At 46.4% G+C, this 20,021-nt stretch overlaps 1 protein-coding gene across 1 annotated transcript in view; it reads right to left on the bottom strand.

The window, feature by feature from the left end:
* RNF170 (ring finger protein 170) overlaps positions 1–12,459 on the bottom strand; it is a 344,363-nt gene extending 331,904 nt beyond the window's left edge. The window contains 1 exon segment of the mRNA XM_029602052.1: positions 12,126–12,459. The gene's annotated coding sequence lies outside the window, so the exon portion shown is untranslated.
* Positions 12,460–20,021: the final 7,562 nt, after the last annotated feature.

Here is a 20,021-nt window from a genome sequence, read left to right as displayed (position 1 = left end):
CACAATGTTTGGAGATAACATTTTAACATGTTTTTAGCTGGATGTGAATGAGTGTGTATGTGGTAGTTAGTTTTTATTGTCTAGATAGAGTGAGGTATTCTATGTGAATTAAATAAAGTTTGTACACTGCTTTGAATAGTGTGTGATATTCTCCATAGTTTTGTATGGTTATGTATAAGGGGATATCGTTTGATGGCATAACCCCATTTGTATGATTTAGCTTTCTCAATGTCAGCAGGAAATTGAAAGAGATCAAGTTTAAGGGCCAACACTTATTCATCATCCATGACTATTCGGCAGAAGTGCAATGGCACAGAGTCGCACTTGTGGAAGTTAAATGAGAGTTGCTCAATTGGGCTTAAGCTCCACTGCATTATACCCAGCCCACTTGCGGGTGCTTCATGGCGGCAAGTCGGAGATATGTGACTTGATGCAAGCATCACATGAGCTGATTCAGAAGATACAAGCTGCGGTTGTTGCACCAGATGGGACTCCTTGAAGTTCTACAAAGCCTTATATCCTTTTTTCTTACCCTGTATTACTCTGTAGAGTATATTTTCACATTCCCGTTTGTTACCGGGAAGAGCTATATGTCTTGCTCCTGGAGGGAGCTGATCTGTCTTGCTCAATTATGCTGTTCGATGCTTATTTTATTAGTTGCAGGGCTGGGGTGGGGGGGGAGGTGAGGGGTTTATTTGGGTGGCCTTGGGTGAGAGTTATTGAGGGAGATGGAGATGTGGGTGTTTTTGTAGGGTTTTCTTTCCTTCTCCATTTCCTCTCAGATATGTCTGTCATTCAGAAATCATGATAGCGGGGCGTTGTCCACATTCTCTGGACTGATTTATACCTGAAGCGCATGCTTTTTCTACAGAGTACATTAACAGTCTACTCGGCGATTTCTGTGACACCTATCATGGCGCATCGATGGTGGTTTTTTTGCGTCGAATGCCATGTTGTAGATTGGGACAGTCTATCATTGACTTTCTTTGCTATGGGGGATGGGAAATTTTGCTGTGGGGCACGGGGACAGGGGCGGGTTCTGTGCCGGGTTGCTGTTTAGAAAAGAGGGCAGGTTTCTGGTGTTCCCCCACTTGTCCTGGTTTTTCCTGGGGGGGGTGGGTCTTGGAGGCTCAACTTGGACTGGTGCTTTTCAATATTTATATAAATGATCTGGAAAGGAATACGAAGAGTGAGGTTATCAAATTTGCGGATGATACAAAATTATTCAGAGTAGTTAAATCACAAGCAGACTGTGATACATTACAGGAGGACCTTGCAAGACTTGAAGATTGGGCATCCAAATGGCAGATGAAATTTAATGTGGACAGTGCAAGGTGTTGCATATAGGGAAAAATAACCATTGCTGTAGTTACACGATGTTAGGTTCCATATTAGGAGCTACCACCCAGGAAAGAGATCTAGGCGTCATAGTGGATAATACAGTGAAGTCGTCGGCTCAGTGTGCTGCAGCAGTCAAAAAAGCAAATAGAATGTTAGGAATTATTAAGAAGGGAATGGTTAATAGAACGGAAAATGTCATAATGCCTCTATATCACTCCATGGTGAGACCACACCTTGAATACTGTGTACAATTCTGGTCGCCACATCTCAAAAAAGATATGGATGCTATGGAGAAGGTACAGAGAAGGGCAACCAAAATGATAAAGGGGATGGAACAGCTTCCCTATGAGGAACGGCTGAAGAGGTTAGGGCTGTTCAGCTTGGAGAAGAGACGGCTGAGGGGGGATATGATAAAGGTCTTTAAGATCATGAGAGGTCTTGAACGAGTAGATGTGACTCGGTTATTTTCACTTTCGAATAATAGAAGGACTAGGGGCATTCCATGAAGTTAGCAAGTAGCACATTTAGGACTAATCAGAGAAAATGCGTTTTCACTCAACGAACAATAAAGCTTTGGAATTTGTTGCCAGACGATGTGGTTAGTGCAGTTAGTGTAGCTGGGTTCAAAAAAGGTTTGGATAAGTTCTTGGAGGAGAAGTCCATTAATGGCTATTAATCAATTTTACTTAGGGAATAGCCACTGCTATTAATTGCATCAGTTCATCAACCAACCTCTTCCCTTCTATAATAATTCTATAACATATACCAATACAAGGGACGTTTGTGTTCTGGTATTGCTTATGTACGGTGGCTATTATTCAAGGACAGCCAATTTTGTGGGTGTCCTTCTTTGTAGCCCCGTCTATTAATCTTTATTATCCAAAATTCAATGTAGACTTTTCGTGTTTTTCTATTTTTTCGTTTTGTTGGCTGTCCTTGAATAATAGCCACCGTACATAAGCAATACCAGAACACAAACGTCCCTTGTATTGGTATATGTTATAGAATTAATTGCATCAGTAGCATGGGATCTTCTTAGTGTTTGGGTAATTGCCAGGTTCTTGTGGCCTGGTTTTGGCCTTTGTTGGAAACAGGATGCTGGGCTTGATGGATCCTTGGTCTGACCCAGCATGGCAATTTCTTATGTTCTTAAACTTTGGGCAGCCTTGTACAGGCACTGGGATGGTTTTGTATATGGGTATAGAAGGAGATGTGGGGAGGGGGGAGGAAGGAGGGGGATTGTGGGGCTTATGATGTTTGTTGGAATGTTCTTAAAATAAAATGGTCAGGAGTACAGAGGTCACTCTTATCCATCTATGCAGAGTTGGGCTCAGCATATTTTTATACATCATGGCTAATTTTTCTTTCAATATTCTATCCCTCAATGTACGAGATATAGTGTCCCCAATCAAGCATCGAAGTATTTTGGATTATCTCAAGAAGAAAACGGAGCAGATGCATCTGACTGATGCGGAGAACGCTGAGCTGGTTAGGGATTGGGTGGGTCGGGCAGAGTATGCTTCATACTCTGTATGTATCTGTGTGTATCTTGTTCCATAAGTCAGTGCTCCTTATAGTACATAAGGTCCAAAAAGGTACTGAAGGGCATTTTGTTTTTTTGGAGTTTTCATTAAATGGGGAGCATTTTGCTTTAGCAAATGTTTATGGCCTTAACGTGGGTCAAAAGGGCTTTTACTCACAGTTACTAGGGCTGGTAGAAGCTTTTTCTTCTCATCCTCTTATTCTTCGGGGGGGCGGGGAACTGGAATGTTGGCTTGGATCCTGGTCTGGACAGGACTTCAAGGGGTTAGACCGGGGTCATAGCAGATACCCTAAAGGACATGATGTCACGTCTAGACTTGGTGGACGTTTGGAGGAAGCAAAACTCAACCGGTAGAGATTACTCCTGTTTTCCACCTCATTTTCAATCCTAAAGTCAGATTGATATTTTTTTTTCTGTGTACTCGTTTGTACATATAAAGGTGGGATTGGCAGATATCTGGCCTGCTGTCATCTTTGATCATAACCCCATTTTGTTCCGTTATGCTTGACTGAAGGCCCAGCAGCAGGGAAGGGATGGCGGTTGAATGCCTTCCTGTTGCATTTAAAGCCTTTTTATGTTATGATCCGGGATGCAGTGAAGGAATTTTTTTTTGAGATACATGATTCTAGCAATTTACTTCTCGTCTTATTATGGGAGACACTAAAAACTGTATTGCAAGGGCGGATTATTAGTTTTGCTTCTCATCGCAAGGATAGGGCTCGACGTAAACGTTCCTTGGAAACTCAGATTGGGCAGTTAAAGAAGGCACATAAGCTTACTGGCTCTTATCACACCTATAGGGCGTTGGAAAAGTGCAGGGCAGCTCTCCGAGATTTGTAGGTGAAGGATGTGGAAAGGGTATTCCAATACTCCCGACAGAAAGTTTATGAGTTCAGGAACAAAGCGGAGGCCATGCTTGCCCACTTGCTATGGTGTAGGGCGCAGAGGACAATTTCTGGCATACAGTGGACAGATGGTACCTTAGTATATTCTAATGATAGTATCAATGCCCGGTTCAAAGAATTTATTTATACAGTTATACACAGCGGACGGGCCTACATTGGATGAGGCAATCGTAGGATACTTAGATGGATTACAGATGCCTGTCCTGACTGATTCCCTCAGAGAGAGATTGGTGGCCCCCATCGCTACTCTGGAATTCCAGGATGCAATTTCTCACCTTCCTAGGAGGAAAAGTCCAGGTCCAGATGGTTACCCTGGACCTGGACTTTTGAATTTTACAAGAGTTTCCTGACCAAGATGGTTGGCCCATTAAAATACATTTTTGATCACTTGCAGACACATCTGGATCAAATAGGCAGCCTTTTTGATGCTATCATAGTGCTGTTGCATAAACCGGGGTAGGATAAGTATGAGCCAGAAGCCTATAGGACTATCTCTTTATTGAACGCTGATGTGAAAATCTTAGCCAAGGTTTTGCAGATCTGGCTGGAGAGCTGTATGGGGTCCTTGATCGGTCCTGACCAGTCTGGCATTATTAGTGGTCGCTCCTATGTGAATAATAACAGATGCTTGTTTGACGTTATGGCCTTGGCTAAAAGAGATAAGATTCCCAGACTGGTGATCAGTCTGGATGCAGAAAAGGTCTTTAATCGGCTTCGATGGCCTGTTTTATTTGCCATCTTGGAGAAACTGAGGTTTCCTGAGATGTGCTGCGGCTAGATACAGGCCTTATATACCTGTCTGAAGGCTAAAATTCTTACTTATGGATATCTGTCTGTTTTTTCCCCTATAGAAAAGGGCACCCAGCAGGGGTGTCTGTTGTCACCGCTGCTTTTCGATCTGGCTATAGAACCACTTGCTGTGAAACTGAGGGAGCAAGCTGAATTGAAGAAAAGGGAAGTGATTATCCCCTTGTACAGGTCCTTGGTGAGGCTTCACCTGGAGTACTCTGTTCAATTCTGGAGACCATATCTCCAAAGAGACAGAGACAAGATGGAGGCGGTCCAGAGAAGGGCGACCAAAAAAGTGGAGGGTCTTCATCGAATGACTGAATCTAAATATGTACACCCTGGAGGAAAGGAGGAGCAGAGGTGACATGATACAGACTTTCAGATACTTGAAAGGTTTTAATGATCCAAAGACAATGACAACCTTTTCCGTCGGAAAAAAATCAACAGAACCAGGGGTCACGATTTGAAGCTCCAGGGAGGAAGACTCAGAACCAATGTCAGGAAGTATTTCTTCAGGGAGAGGGTGGTGGATGCCTGGAATGCCCTTCTGGAGGAAGTGGTGAAGACCAGAACTGTGAAGGACTTCAAAGGGGCGTGGGATAAACACCATGGATCCATAAAGTCTAGAGGACGTGAACGAAGACTGGGTGGCTCGCGGGAATGACGGAGATAATACCCTTATTCAATAAACATACACACGGTTAATGCAACTCCAATATTGCTCTAAGCTTCAATGGCAAGAGGAAATGTGGAAAAAAGGATTTGCATTCACAAAAAAGTGGGAAGTAGCTTGCTTGTTACAGCGGTTACTACCCCAAACCAAATAAGCCTGATACTTCACTTTCAATGCATATCCAGCATAGCTCTCTGCTTCAACGGCAGGGGAGAAAGTCTGATACTTCACTTTCAATGCATATCCAGCATAACTGCTTCAACGGCAGAGGGAATGAAGAAATGTGGATCTATATACAGACAACAACCAACAAGGACTGAATTACAGTCTGGGTAAACAAATAAGCATGGGTGTAGCTTGCTTATTGCGGCGGTTACTACCCCTAACTAATTAAGCTAGATATTTCACTTAGATGCAGTTCCAACACTGCTCTCTACATTAATGGTGGGGGTGGAAGGGAAATAGAACCAAAAGGTTACTAAGAGCCAAGAGTAACAGATAAGTATGAGAAAAAAAAAAAGTGCGAAACTTGCTGGGCAGACTGGATGGGCCGTTTGGTCTTCTTCTGCCGTCATTTCTATGTTTCTATGTTTCCAGATAGGTGACCGTCAGCATTTGATATCGCTCTATGCCAATGATGTTCTCTTATTCTCAGCTAACCTGGGAAGGGAAGGCCCAGTGCTGCTGGCGGAATTGGCACTTTTTGGACCTGTGGCAGGCTGTAAAGCAATTACCATAAATCAGTGACTTTTCCTATTGGTAACTATAAACAGGAGAATATTTTGGGTTGCTTTTCTCCTTTCAAACGGGTAATGGCATTTATCAAATACTTGGGTATTTATGTATCCAATAATTTGGACAATTTATATTGGCTGAATTATGCCCCAGTAGTTATCAAAATCAAGCAGGACTTAAAAGACTGGCGGGGATGTTATCTTTCCTTGGAAGGGAGGATTAATGCGGTAAAAATGAATATTCTGCCCCGGTTATACTATTTCTGTCAACATGTTCTGTATTTTCTTCCATGTGGTTTCTTTTCTTCTATAAATAGTGCAATTCTGGATTTTCTTTGGGAGGGGAGGGCTGCAAGGGTCAGTCTTTGTACTCTGTTCAGGCTCAAGGAATGGGAGGGGATGGCTCTTCCTAACCTTCAGGCATATTTTTGGGCAGTAGGCTTGCTACTGAGAGACATTTGGCAGAGGGGGTAGACTTCATGTCATTGCTCTCTTTGACTCCTATAACACTGGGTGGCAGGAAAGCATGTACTTCTCCCTTCATAGCCTGTGCTGTCAAGACATGGCAAGCAATGTGCAACGGATTGAGTATTATGGGTATTACAGGCATGGGGCCCCTTTTCCTCTCTGGAAAAATCCTGCTTTAACAATCCACTCATTTAGCCTGGCTGCTAAACACTGGTGGGATGCTGACTTACGTTGATTGGGTCATCTTTACGAAGGGGACAGGCTGCTGTCCTTTTCTGAGCTAAAGGATGAATTTGAAATCACTGATCTTACCCAATCCTACCATGAGTTTCTGAAGCAGGAACTAGCTAGGAGGGAGAATGAGGGATAGCGTTGGTCCTCTCCCATGTTACTGGAACTTGCCTTTACAAAGGGTTTTGCTCGGAGGAAAACAAGCTCAATCTTGTATTGAGCAATCAATCAGTCTTGGTCGGATAAGGAACCCACCTTGAAAATGGAGAAGCAGTGGGCAACTGATTTGGGGATCCAAACTGGCTCGAAAGAGTGGAGAGGAATCTGGTGCAGAGCACATAAATCTTCTCTTAGTGCTAAAAGAGCAGAACTATTGGTTTGATCGATCATGTGTACTTACAGATTTCTGTTATTTTTTTCCTAGGTTTTCTGCTTCTGCCTCTTCATTATACTGGCATGGCTGTGGTCGGCCAGGATCCTACTTACATGTATGGTGGGGATGTCCTCTCATATCTGCCTTCTGGCTGAAAGTGTGGCAGCTTATTGGGCAGATTGCTTGTTGCTCTCTATCTGTGAATCCGGGGCTATGCCTCCTGGGGTTATGGGGAAATCAGAGATTTGGTAAATATAAAAAATTGCTAATTCAGCACATGCTGCATGCTGCTCATTTTGTTATAGCCTGGAAATGGAAGTCAGTACCAACTCTGGAGGACTGGAGAACTCCGGTCCATTCTGTGGCATTTATTGAGAAATTAACCTTTATATTACGAAATAATGTGGTGTTATACGATAAGATATGAGAACCATACTGGAAGTTCTTTAATTCAAAATAGGAGATACTGTACATTGCAGGGATGATATATGCTACTTTGGTTTGTAAACATGTGATGTATTGTTTGCTAGTGCTTTGTGTATGTTCTGACATTGCAAAAATAAAAAGTTAATAAACAAAAAATCAGCTGTCTCAAAATCTCTGTGCACACAGACTAAGCTGGACAAAAAAAGGATTGGGTTTTCTTATATAGCCAGTTAATGCTATTTTTGGCACTACCTACCTATATGTTTCCTCCTAGGTGCAGTCACACAAATGGCAACCTTAAATCTAATTGCACAGGGCATGCCTTTCCTGCAATCACTTTTCTCTGCTTATGTGGAAAGAGTGGTGGGGATGGGTAATAAATTCTCCCACATTATAATTAGAGGGAGACTCTCCTTCCGGTCCAGGATGCCATCACACAGTTTTCTTCTGGGTGTAATCAGAGACAGAGCTGGATCAAAGAAAGGGGTGGGGAAGGATAATGCCATGTTAAATGAGAAGTATGCCTGAACAGAAAACCAACATGGAGAAGGAAATCCCCAGAAGCCTCTGCGTGTCTTTGGCCTGCCTGGGCTGAATGGACTAAGTGACTTACAGAATGTCCCTGGATATCTGTAGAAGCAGGCAAGCTGGCACCAGACAGGTGATGTCAATTCATAGAGTCACAAAAGAAGAAACCACAGGGGAGCTTCAGGCATTATTCTCAGAAGTTTGTAATCCACACAGTTACAGACGTGTTGATTGCCTTTATCAGTAATAGTTTAACAGAACAAAGAAAGTCATGGGAAATGGGCTACACATCCTGGGAAGCCAATCAGGGATAGTTAGGGATGATTTAAGCATGCATTTGACATCACAATTTATGTAAATGATTCTTTGGGCAGTCACGCAAGTCTAGAAGCTTCCACAATATTGTATGTTATCTATAAAAGAAGGATCACTTCCTGTATACGAGGAGATGCTGGTCAGTTTGTAAGACTAAGGGCACCCAGTACCCAGCATCTCCCGAGAACACTTATATTGATTAATAAAAATACATTATACTTTTACTGAGTCTAAGTGTTCTTGTGTCCCTGGCCATAAGCATAGAATAAGCTTTACATAATACTGCTGATAATTATGATGATAGATGGCAGTGAGTCAATCACACATTGATCACTTCTACTTCTGGAAGGCAGAACTCAATGGCCCCTGCCTCTCCCCCTCCCTGCCTGAGCCTTGCACTCAGCTTCTTGGAGCCAAATCTTCAAAGAATTCAAGGGAGGTCCTGCAACTGTTTCAAAGACAGAAATTGACCTCTTCTGCCTCTTCTTTATTATGGGGACTTATAGTTTTGAAAACATCCTGTGAATTTCTGAACTACCCTTAACTAATTATCTGTGATGCTTTTGATGCAACTGCAACATTGCTCTCCACTTTGATGGCAAGGGGGGGTGGGAGGGGAATTGGATGTATGTGACAGCCAATGCTGGGTCCCAACTTTTACAGTCCTGGGTACTGATACACAGACATTTGGGAAAAAGCACAGGACTGCTTCTATGGCCAAGTCCAAAAGTAAAGCACGTTCCAAGTGACATTGTCTGAATTTTCAAGAAGACTGCTCACCCTGAAATGTTTGTTAGAGGTTTAGCAATTGCTTGTTTTGATTGTGAATATTACCACCCTTAACATAAGGCAAAGGGGGTAACCTGCACAGAGCATAAGAAATTGCTGGGCAGACTGGAGAGTAGTAAATCACCTGGACCGGATGGTATACACCCCTGAGTTTTGAAGGAACTAAAAAATGAAATTTCAGACCTATTAGTAAAAATTTGTAACCTATCATTAAAATCATCCATTGTACCTGAAGACTGGAGGATAGCTAATGTAACCCCAATATTTAAAAAGGGCTCCAGAGGCGATCCGGGAAACTACAGACCGGTTAGCCTGACTTCAGTGCCAGGAAAAAATAGTGGAAAGTGTTCTAAACATCAAAATCACAGAACATATAGAAAGACATGGTTTAATGGAACAAAGTCAGCATGGCTTTACCCAAGGCAAGTCTTGCCTCACAAATCTGCTTCACTTTTTTGAAGGAGTTAATAAACATGTGGATAAAGGTGAACCGGTAGATATAGTATACTTGGATTTTCAGAAGGCGTTTGACAAAGTTCCTCATGAGAGGCTTCTAGGAAAAGTAAAAAGTCATGGGATAGGTGGCGATGTCCTTTCGTGGATTGCAAATTAGCTGAAAGACAGGAAACAGAGAGTAGGATTAAATGGACAATTTTCTCAATGGATGGGAGTGGGCAGTGGAGTGCCTCAGGGATCTGTATTGGGACTCTTACTTTTCAATATATTTATAAATGATCTGGAAAGAAATATAATGAGTGAGATAATCAAATTTGCAGATGATACAAAATTGTTCAGATTGTTAAATCACAAGCAGATTGTGATAAATTGCAGGAAGACCTTGTGAGACTGGAAAATTGGCCATCAAAATGGCAGATGAAATTTAATGTGGATAAGTGCAAGGTGATGCATATAGGGAAAAATAACCCATGCTATAGTTACACAATGTTAGGTTCCATATTAGGTGCTACAACCCAAGAAAGAGATCTAGGCGTCATAGTGGATAACACATTGAAATTATCGGTTCAGTGTGCTGCGGCAGTCAAAAAGCAAACAGAATGTTGGGAATTATTAGAAAGGGAATGGTGAATAAAACGGAAAATGTCATAATGCTGCCTCTGTATCGCTCCATTGTGAGATGGCACCTTGAATACTGTGTATAATTCTGGTCGCCGCATCTCAAAAAAGATATAATTGCGATGGAGAAGATACAGAGAAGGGCTACCAAAATGATAAGTGGAATGGAACAGCTCCCCTATGAGGAAAGACTAAAGAGGTTAGGACTTTTCAGCTTGGAGAAGAGACGGCTGAGGGGGGATATGATAGAGGTGTTTAAAATCATGAGAGGTCTAGAATGGGTAGATGTGAATCGGTTCTTTACTCTTTTGGCTAATAGAAAGACAAGGGGGCACTGCATGAAGTTAGCATGTGGCACATTTAAAACTAATCGGAGAAAGTTCTTTTTACTCAACGCACAATTAAACTCTGGAATTTGTTGCCAGAGGATGTGGTTAGTGCAGTTAGTATAGCTGTGTTTAAAAAAGGATTGGATAAGTTCTTGGAGGAGAAGTCCATTACCTTCTATTAAGTTGACTTAGAAAATAGCCACTGCTATTACTAGCAACTGTAACATGGAATAGACTTAGATTTTGGGTACTTGCCAGGTTCTTATGGCCTGGATTGGCCACTGTTGGAAACAGGATGCTGGGCTTGATGGACCCTTGGTCTGACTCAGTATGGCATGTTCTTATGTTCTCTGTTATATCTTAGAATGTTTTTGCTTCTGAAACCTGGCAGAGAGCTGGCTATACATAAGTGTGATTACCCTTCCACAAACTTAAATTGAATGAAATATAAGCATACCTGGAATGGTAAAACAATACATGTTTTATTCCTGCAGGTAATTGTTGCAACAAATAATGGATGATAGATTTAAAGTTTATGCTCAAATGCAATTTCCCACACTCAGAATTTAATAAAAACCAGCATCCAGTGCTGTCAACTCCTACATGAACACTGTTACTCGATTCAAGGTAATAAATCTCCAGATTGGATAAAACAAGAGTTGGCCACATGTGGCACACAAGATCATTTTCAATGGCACAACTGTGGCAGCACAGCGCAGAATGACCACAGAGCGCAAGATGCCTGCTGCTGCTAATGATCACGGCTATCTCAGCCTTCTGCCTTTTCTCTGCCTGCCACCTATAACTAACGGATTGGTGGCCTTGCAAGAACAATGTGCTAGAGGCAGAGGCAGGTAGTGGAGAGTCATACAGAAGGGTGCCAGGCAACAGCCTCAGCATACAAGGCCTGAAGCTGACTGAAGAACCAGAGGAGTCTGTGCTGCAAGTGGGAAGATTAGCTGCATCTGACCTTGGTGCAATAAAATATCATTATCAGCAGGACTCCAGTTAGGGAGGATCAGTGTCAGCAAGGAAAGGAAAGAAGGCACTGTAAGGATCCTGGTCTGCTTATTCGAGCAGTTCTAGTAATGTTTGCTAGAGGACCAGGCCAGCAGAGGATCAGAGAAAAGGGGATAGCTACCAGTGAGTGCAAGGCTGCTGGGGTTGGGGATGTGACAGAGAGACTGCTGGGGACAAAGAAGGGGAGAAATTAAGAGTGTGAGATTGATGGGGGATGGGTGTAGGGGGTGAAAATGAGATCGTTGAGAACAATGCAAAAATGTAATTAGGGCTATTATTGATGATTAAGTGTCAATGACACACAGATCTGTAACTAGATGTGATAGTACATGAGATTTATTTGGATGGATGCATTGCCTCCACTGCAAGCAAATGCATCTCATTCATATTCACTATGAACCTGACCGGTTTGTAATTTGCCTATCCTCATCTTGGCACATCATTTCAAAAAGGTTGGAAATAGTTGGGATAAAAAGATGATAGAACCAGCAAAGCTGGGAACCTTTGAGATCTAGTTTCGTTAAAATTGGCAAGGGGTGTCTCTGTCACACATACACACACTTTCCTGCAGTTACACATGTACTCACTCAGCAGTACTTCCACGCCCTCCCAAGCAGATTTTCCCAGCCTGCAGCGGCCTCCCTCTCTCTGGTCTCTCGTTCTCAGACACTCACTGGCTGCGTCCACTGTGCGTCCGCTGTCCGTCTCCGAGCTCACCCCTAAGCTGCCAGTACCAGACTGGTTGCACAGGTATGCATCCTGCTGCTCTTCTTTGTATATACAGTAACTCACTCTCCCACCTCCGTAATGCTGAGGACACAGGAGTTTCCTCGGACTCACCCCCTTCCCTTCCTGTGACTAAGCTTGCTTTCAGTTCACTCTCCACGATGTTTTCTCATTGGCTCTGACCCATGCAAGCCCTGCGACTCCAGCACCTTCCCACGTATGATTGGTCGTTGGGAATGGATACATCATCAGGAAGAAACAAAAGGGGAAGGGCCATGCACAAACACTCAATTTCTGCTTCCAGACATGCTCAGTAAGCAGGGAACCTGATATCAATTTTAGTGCTGTGAAAAGTTACTGAATTTTTGGCTACATTGTTTTAAAATAGCTAAACTAGCTCCGTGTGGTATTCACAATTCTAAAATCTCCATCCGGTTCAGAAAGCTGCCAAATCTAGTCTCCATTTTTTGTGCACATTGCACATAAATCATATTGTGAGCAAAGCATGTTTTTATACGTGAATTCTGACTACAGGACCTAGCATCAGAAATCCTGCTTCTGCCCATAGACTAATACTAGCGCTGGAAATGTTAACTCCATCAGACCAGAAATAAAATTTCCAGCCCCAAGAAAACGAGTTAAGCCAGCACATTGAGGGTAAATGCTACTACCATCAATTTCCACGCAAGGATGGTGCACAGAACTTGCTGCATCAGGCGTATAGTTTTTGCACAACTGCAAGTAAAACTATATTTTATTACATCGGACCAGAAGAAAGAAATGATATCGCTTTATTTTATAGTTGCACTTCACCATAGCCAGCAGAGCTGTCAAAAGTCTCCAGCATCCAATGGTAGACTCCCGTTTTTGAGGGCCATCCCCTGCACTCCACCAATCCACAGTGATCCCAGTTAGAACCGGACACTGAAAGTCCAGTTAATACAACAGACTTATTGTCAGACAGCCCCCTCCTTTCCTCAGCAGCATTTCCTAGTTTGAGGGAGGGAGACAGGGCGGGGTTGGCACCTCACAGACAGTAGAGAGAGGTACTGTGCCTCCTATGGAGAGAGGAAGCAGGACACGGCACTGCCCTCCCAAATGGGAGGAAATCCAAGAACTGTTGAAGTAAGGCACGAAGAAGGAATAGGGACAGAAATGCGAGAGAGACAGAGGGTAAAAGAGGGCATAGAAGAGGCTGGAGATGCACAAAGGCGAAAGGTTGTGGGAAGGGAGAGGGGAGAGATAGGGGGGCATAGAAGGAAGCAGGGGAGACATGGGAATATAGTGGAGGGAAGGGAGACACAGAAGAGGCACAAGGGAGGGAGAAAAGAAAGAAGGGGGGATACAGCAGAGAGGGAAGGGGTCACAGAGAGAAAGGGGAAAGAAAAAGGAAATGTAATGAAAAAAGGGAGAAGCAGCAGATAGTGGTGGAGAGTGGGAGGCAGGCAAAAGTACATTTTTGTAAAGTGAAGGAGCAGATGCTGAGGGAGGGGGAAGCAGGCATTTGCTGTTAGACAGGAGGAAGAAAGAGTGTCAGTCAGGGGGGTGAGTGTGAATTGCTTGTGGGAGTTGGGGTGGGGGAAAAAAAAAAGTTGGGAGTGTCAAGTCTCTCCAGGTGGTTTCTGTGTGTGAGTTGCTCATGAAAAGGATGGAGGGAAGGTGATGTTCAGTTGCTCAGACTACTTCAACCTTTCTTACCTCAAGTACAAACTTAAGAGATTTGTTTACTAAAGGTTTCCTCCTATTTGGGGTCTATGAGAAAAATGATTAGTAAATAGGACACTTAGATTGTAATTCCTCTAGGGCAGTGTCCTACTTCATGTACCTGTAATTTGCCTAAAACTTGGATTCTATTATAAATTGGGGTTAAATTCAGCAGTACCAATGCTATCTTTTATCCTGTGTACCATTTATATGTTGCGCGTGCCAGCGGCAGCAGACCCACCGCAGCAGACGAATCCAGTGCCTGGTTCCTCGTCCCTGGTGGCTCCGTCCTCAGGCCGCCCCCGGTGCCTCTGGCTCAGCTGCAGATCCCTGTGCTCCGCGTTGGGCTTCTCCGCGTGGCTCGTGGAGAGATACCGCCACTCAGCGCCATGCCCCTCCCTAGGCACGCGCATGCGCATCATTGAGTCTTAAGTAAGGCCCATGGCGGGAACCTAGCCGCGGCCCTGGATGATGACGTCAGTGGAGCTCCGGTACGTAAGGCCGGGCTCCGCTCCTAAGGATTGCCTTTGCAACAGGTCTCCATGCTGGTCGTGTACTCGTTGCCTCCTGGTGATTCTCCTTCGTTCCTGGTTCCTGATCCTTGCTGACTCCTGTTCCTGGTTTCCTCATTCCTGTGTTCCTGATTCCTAATCTACTCTCAGATTGCCTTCTCGGATTACGACCTCTGCTTTGCCTGACCACGCCATTGACTCTATCCAAGCCCGGAGCTCTGCATTGCCTGAGCACACCGTTGACTCTCTCCAAGCCCAGACCTCTGCATTGCCTGACTAATCTATCGCCTCTCTCCAAGCCCAGACCTCTGCATTACCTGACTTCTCCATTGCCTCTTTCCAAGCCCCGACCTCTGCATTGTTTGACTACGCTCTTGACTCTCTCCTCGTCCAGACCTCAGCCTTGCTTGCCACTGCTTCTAGATTGCCACCGGACCTGACTCCAGCTTGCCCGACGACACTTTTTCAGTCTACATCCTGGACTTGGCCTATTCATGCTTTGGACTGTACTTGCTCAGGTGCCCCCTGTTGAAGCTTCTTCCACAAAGACAGTATCTCAGTCACCATGGTCAGTATACGCCAAACCTTAAAAACATCTTGAGTAAAGACTGGCAGCATCAAGCAGTTGTGAACATACCTTTTCATGTGAATTGTGCCAAAGCCCACACAATTAGTGGAGAAATAAAGCTACCATTATGCACTTTCGTGGAGAAGGATCTGTGTACAGAAATTTCTGCAGGGCCTGAAACAAAAAGTGTACACCTGGCTTCTCAGACCTATTAACCCTGCAAAGGGGAAGCTGGGGCTGTGGAATTCAACCCCTGGAACGCTCACGGTGACCTCTGGACTCCTCTCCCGGGGGATGCTGGGAGCAGTATGCAGATGAGCCTTCCGGTCCTCTTCTACTGCAAAGGGTGCGGGGCCTTTGGAAGCTGGGGCTGTGGAATTCAATCCCTGGATCGCTCGCGGTGACCTCTGGACTCCTCTCCCGAGGGATGCTGGGAGCAGTATGCAGATGAGCCTTCTGGTCCTCTTCTACTGCAAAGGGTTCCGTCTCCACAGGCTTCCTAAACATATCCTCTCGGACCATGGAGTCTAATTTACTGCTCGGTTTTGGAGAACTCTCTGCAAAAAGTTTGACATCTCTTTGGATTTCACTTCGGCTTATCACCCCCAAGCCAATGCACAAACAGAGAGAATCAATAGGACCTTGATACAATTTCAACGGGCATACCACTAGCCAATCCGAAGTCAGGAAGGAGTGGGCTGACCTTCTTCCCTGGGCAGCTCATCAGTCCGCATCCACCGGCTCATCCCTGTTCCAAGTGGTTTACGGACGTCAGCCTCTGCCACCGCTTCTGCTTCCACTATCCATTCCTTCCCCTGTGGCTCAGTCGACCGCCCAGGAACTGCATCAATTGTGTTATGCTCAGGTTGTGAATCCTTGGACCGACGGGAGGATGATATACCTGAGGAAGTGGATCTGTAGGTTCTCCTGTCGGATGGCGAGGCAGAGCAGAAGATACGAGCAGCTGACCCTCGGCACTGGAGACTGAGGCGACTTGTGGAAGCAGACGAAGAGTCGTGACGTCAAGGAGAGGAATGGAGTCTTCACCACTGGAAGTCCGCGGTCCCCTCAGGAGGAGCCCGTAGGGACCCGGACCACTGGGACTTAGGTGGACCTTTGAGAGGTCAAGGAGTCGAGAGTTCGGAGTAAGGGCTAACTGGAGCTTCACCCCTGGAAGCCCGCAGTCCCCCCAAGAGGAGGCCCTAGGGAGCCGGGCCGCTGGGACTTAGGTGGGCCCTTGGAGACAATGGTCCAGAAGGAGTCCGAGGTCAAGTGCCAGAGGGTCGTCGCTCACCAGTCCAAGGTCTTACACCAAGGGATCACTGCTTGCCTGTCCAACGTCACAGACCAGGAATCATCGCTTGCCAGTCTGAAGTCAGGAACCAGGAACACCAAGACGAGACAGGAACAAAGATCCGAAGTACAAGAACTCACCGAAGCAAGCAGACCTGACTACGTGGGATGTTGCCAAGTCAAGGAATGAGCAGAGGAAGACTCCTTTTATACTTCCTCTGCTCTGGCTCATAGGGAACAGCTGTGGGTAGTTAAAGGGATCAGGTCCCTTTAAATCTGATGAGGAGGCGCGGCCTCGCGCCTAAAGATGGCGGTGACCATCTTGGATTTCCTCCGCGGAGCAGGGACGGCTCCTCACCCGGCGACCATCTCTGGGACTGTGCCAGAGCGATGGGCACAGGATCAGGGACTTCCCCCGGAGCTCCCATGGTGGGTTGCTGTCGCGGGCAAGATAGGGGGACGCAGTCGTGGCCTTCCACGGCCGCGGAACACAACAGTAGCCCCCCCCCCCCCTTTAGGGCGCCTCCCCGGAGGCCTGGGCTTAGACGGATGATCTCTGTGGAATTGCTCAAGCAAGCCCCGGTCTAAGATGTTGGCCAACAGCTCCCAGATGTTTTCTTCGGGGCCGAACCCCTCCCACGCTAACAGGTACTCCCATTTCTTCCTATGCTTTCTAACGTCCAAGACCTCTCAAACTTAATAGGTGAGGTCATCTTCGGAGGCAATAGGTTGGGGAGTCAGAGGCGTGCTGGAAGGCCATGATAACACCAGAGGCTTCAAGAGGAAACATGGAACATGTTGTGTATCTTGAGGGAAGGCGGAAGATGAAGTTGATACGAAACGGCACCAACCTGTCGAATGATGGGAAACGGCCCAATAAATCACGGGGCCAGTCGCACTGATGGCAGCTTCAGGCAGATGAACCTTGTGCTCAGCCATACATTTTGGCCTGGCCTGAGGGGCGGATATGGTTTTTTCGCTGATCGGCATACCTTTTTGCCGCCTGACTGGCTTTGATCAGCGTGCGCCATGTGGAGATCCACAGGCAGTGTAACTCGTCTGCAGAGAGTTGGGCTACCGGGGACGTAACTGAAATGGAAACTGGCAGCGGCGGGCGTGGCTGCTTCCCATACACTATCTGAAATGGCGAGGATCCGGTAGCCGTGGAGAGATGAGAATTGCGTGCAAATTCTGCCCAGGGTAGCAGGCTAGCCCAGTCATCCTGTTTCTTATTGACATAAATACGGAGGAACTGCTTTAAGGTTTGGTTCGTTCTTTCCGCAAGACCATTCTCTGTGGGTGGTAAGCAGACGTATAGTCTAAGGTAACGTCAAACTTCTGGCAGAGGGACCTCAAAAACCTGGCAGTAAATTGAGGCCCTCGATCTGAAAGAATACTTCTAGGTAGGCCGTGTAGTCTGAAGATGTGCTGGACGAACAGCTGGGTCAACTGAGGTTCAGACGGCAATCCTGGGAGTGGCACGAAGTGTGCCATTTTACTAAACCGGTCGACGACCACCCATATGACCGTGTTGCCACTGGATAATGGCAGATCGACCACGAAGTCGGTCGCCAAATGGGTCCATGGTTCCGAGGGCGCTGGTAAAGGCTGAAGCAAGCCTGGGGTTGAACCGGGGATCCTCTTGTGGCGAGCACATGACTGGCAGGACTCTACGTAAGCCCGGACATCTTTGTTGACCTTCGGCCACCAGTAGTATCGGCGCAGGGTCTGTAAGGTCCGGGATTGTCCTGGATGACCGGAGCAGCGGGAATTGTGAGCCCACGCCAGGACTTGTTTCCACAAGTGCAGCGGAACCAGAGTTTTCCCAGGAGGAATGGTCGTGGTGGCGGACAAGAGAATGCATGACGGCTCGATGATAAGAAGTGGACGCATCCTCAGAAGGCATAGGGGCCGTTCTGATAAGGCGTCGTCCTTGACATTCTTCCCGGCAGGCCTGTAACGAAGAATAAAATTGAATCAGATGAAGAATAAGGCCCAACGTGCCTGTCGCGGGTTGAGTTGTTGTACCCGATGCAGGTACTCTAGGTTTTTATGGTCTGTGTAGACCGTAAACTGGTGTTGTGCCCCCTCTAGCCAAGGGCGCCACTCTTCTAAGGCTACCTTTATAGCTAAGAGTTCCTTGTCGCCTATGGCGTAGTTCCGCTCTGTCGGAGAGAACTGGCGGGAGAGGAAGGCACACAGGCGTAACTTATGACTTTCAGAAGTCTGGCTCAGAACGGCCCCTACGCCTTCTGAGGACGCGTCCACTTCGATGACAAACGGCCGTTGCGGATCCGGATGCCGAAGGCACGGTTGTTGCAGGAACGCCTCCTTGAGGCGATGAAAGGCGGCCTCCGCTCCTGGAGGCCAGTTCTTTGGATCCGTGCCTTTCCTGGTCAGGGCTGTCATCGGGGCAACAATGGACGCATAATGAGGTATGAATGATCGGTAATAATTAGCGAAACCCAGGAACCATTGAAGTGCCTTTAGTCCGGACGGCTGCGGCCATTCCCGAATGGCCTTCAGCTTCTGGGGGTCCATCCGGAATCCCTTGCTGGAGACGATGTACCCCAGAAAGGGAAGGAACTCCTGCTCAAAAAGGCACTTTTCAAGTTCCGCATACAGTCTGTGTTCTCGGAGGCGTTGCAATACTTGGACGACGTGCTGATGGTGAGTGGCCAGAGAGTCCGAGAATATCAAAATGTCATCCAGGTACATGACCACACATTGATACAAGAGGTCCATGGTGTTCTGGAACACCGCTGGAGCATTACAGAGCCTGAACGATATCACTAAATACTCATAATGGCCGTCTCGGTTGTTGAAGGCCGTCTTCCATTCATCACCCTCCTTGATACGGATCAGGTTGTAAGCCCCTCAGAGATCCAACTTGGAGAAGATCCTCGCACCTTGCAGCCGATCGAAGAGCTCGGAGATGAGGGGCAAGGAGTAACGATCCTTGACTGTTATAGCATTCAGGCCCCGGTAGTCAATGCAAGGGCGAAGGCTTCCGTCCTTCTTTCTGACAAAGAAGAACCCGGCCCCTGCTGGGGACGTTGACTTCCAAATGAAGCCCCTCTCCAGGTTCTCTTTGATGTACTCCGTCATGGCCTGCGTCTCCGCAGGTGAGAGGGCATTGGTGTGCCCCCGAGGAGGCTCAGTGCAAGGGAGGAGGTTGATGGCGCAATCAAACGATCGATGAGGTGGAAGTATCTCGGCCTTTTGCTTTGAGAAAATGTCCGTTTATGAGGTATAGGAGGCCGGCAGGCCCTGAAGACTGGTAGAGGCAATGGAACAGGAAACTGTTGTCACTGATTGGAGGCAATTGCCATGACAATTCGGCCCCCAGCGAGATAGCTGCAAGGTCTTCCAGTTGAACTGAGGAGCGTGCTCCTGAAGCCAGGGAAGGCCCAGGACGAGCGGTTGTATGGAATACTCCAAAACATAGAATGGCATCTGCTCCCGATGAAGGATCCCAACCCTCAACTGGACAGGAACCGTGGTGTGTGTCACACGTTCTTGGATCGAGGAAATGACCAAAGGAGCTGGAAGATGAACTTGTGGGATCTTTAAGTGTTCCACCAGGCTATTCATAATGAAATTGCCGCCGGGCTCCTCCCGGGGGGACCGCGGGCTTCCAGGGGTGAAGCTCCAGTTAGCCCTTGCTCCGAACTCTCGAC

The sequence above is a fragment of the Rhinatrema bivittatum genome, chromosome 1, assembly GCF_901001135.1.
Source record: "Rhinatrema bivittatum chromosome 1, aRhiBiv1.1, whole genome shotgun sequence".
Taxonomy (NCBI): Eukaryota; Metazoa; Chordata; class Amphibia; order Gymnophiona; family Rhinatrematidae; genus Rhinatrema; species Rhinatrema bivittatum.
The sequence above is the reverse complement of the archived record's forward strand: the minus strand, read 5'-3'. Positions and strand labels throughout refer to the sequence as shown.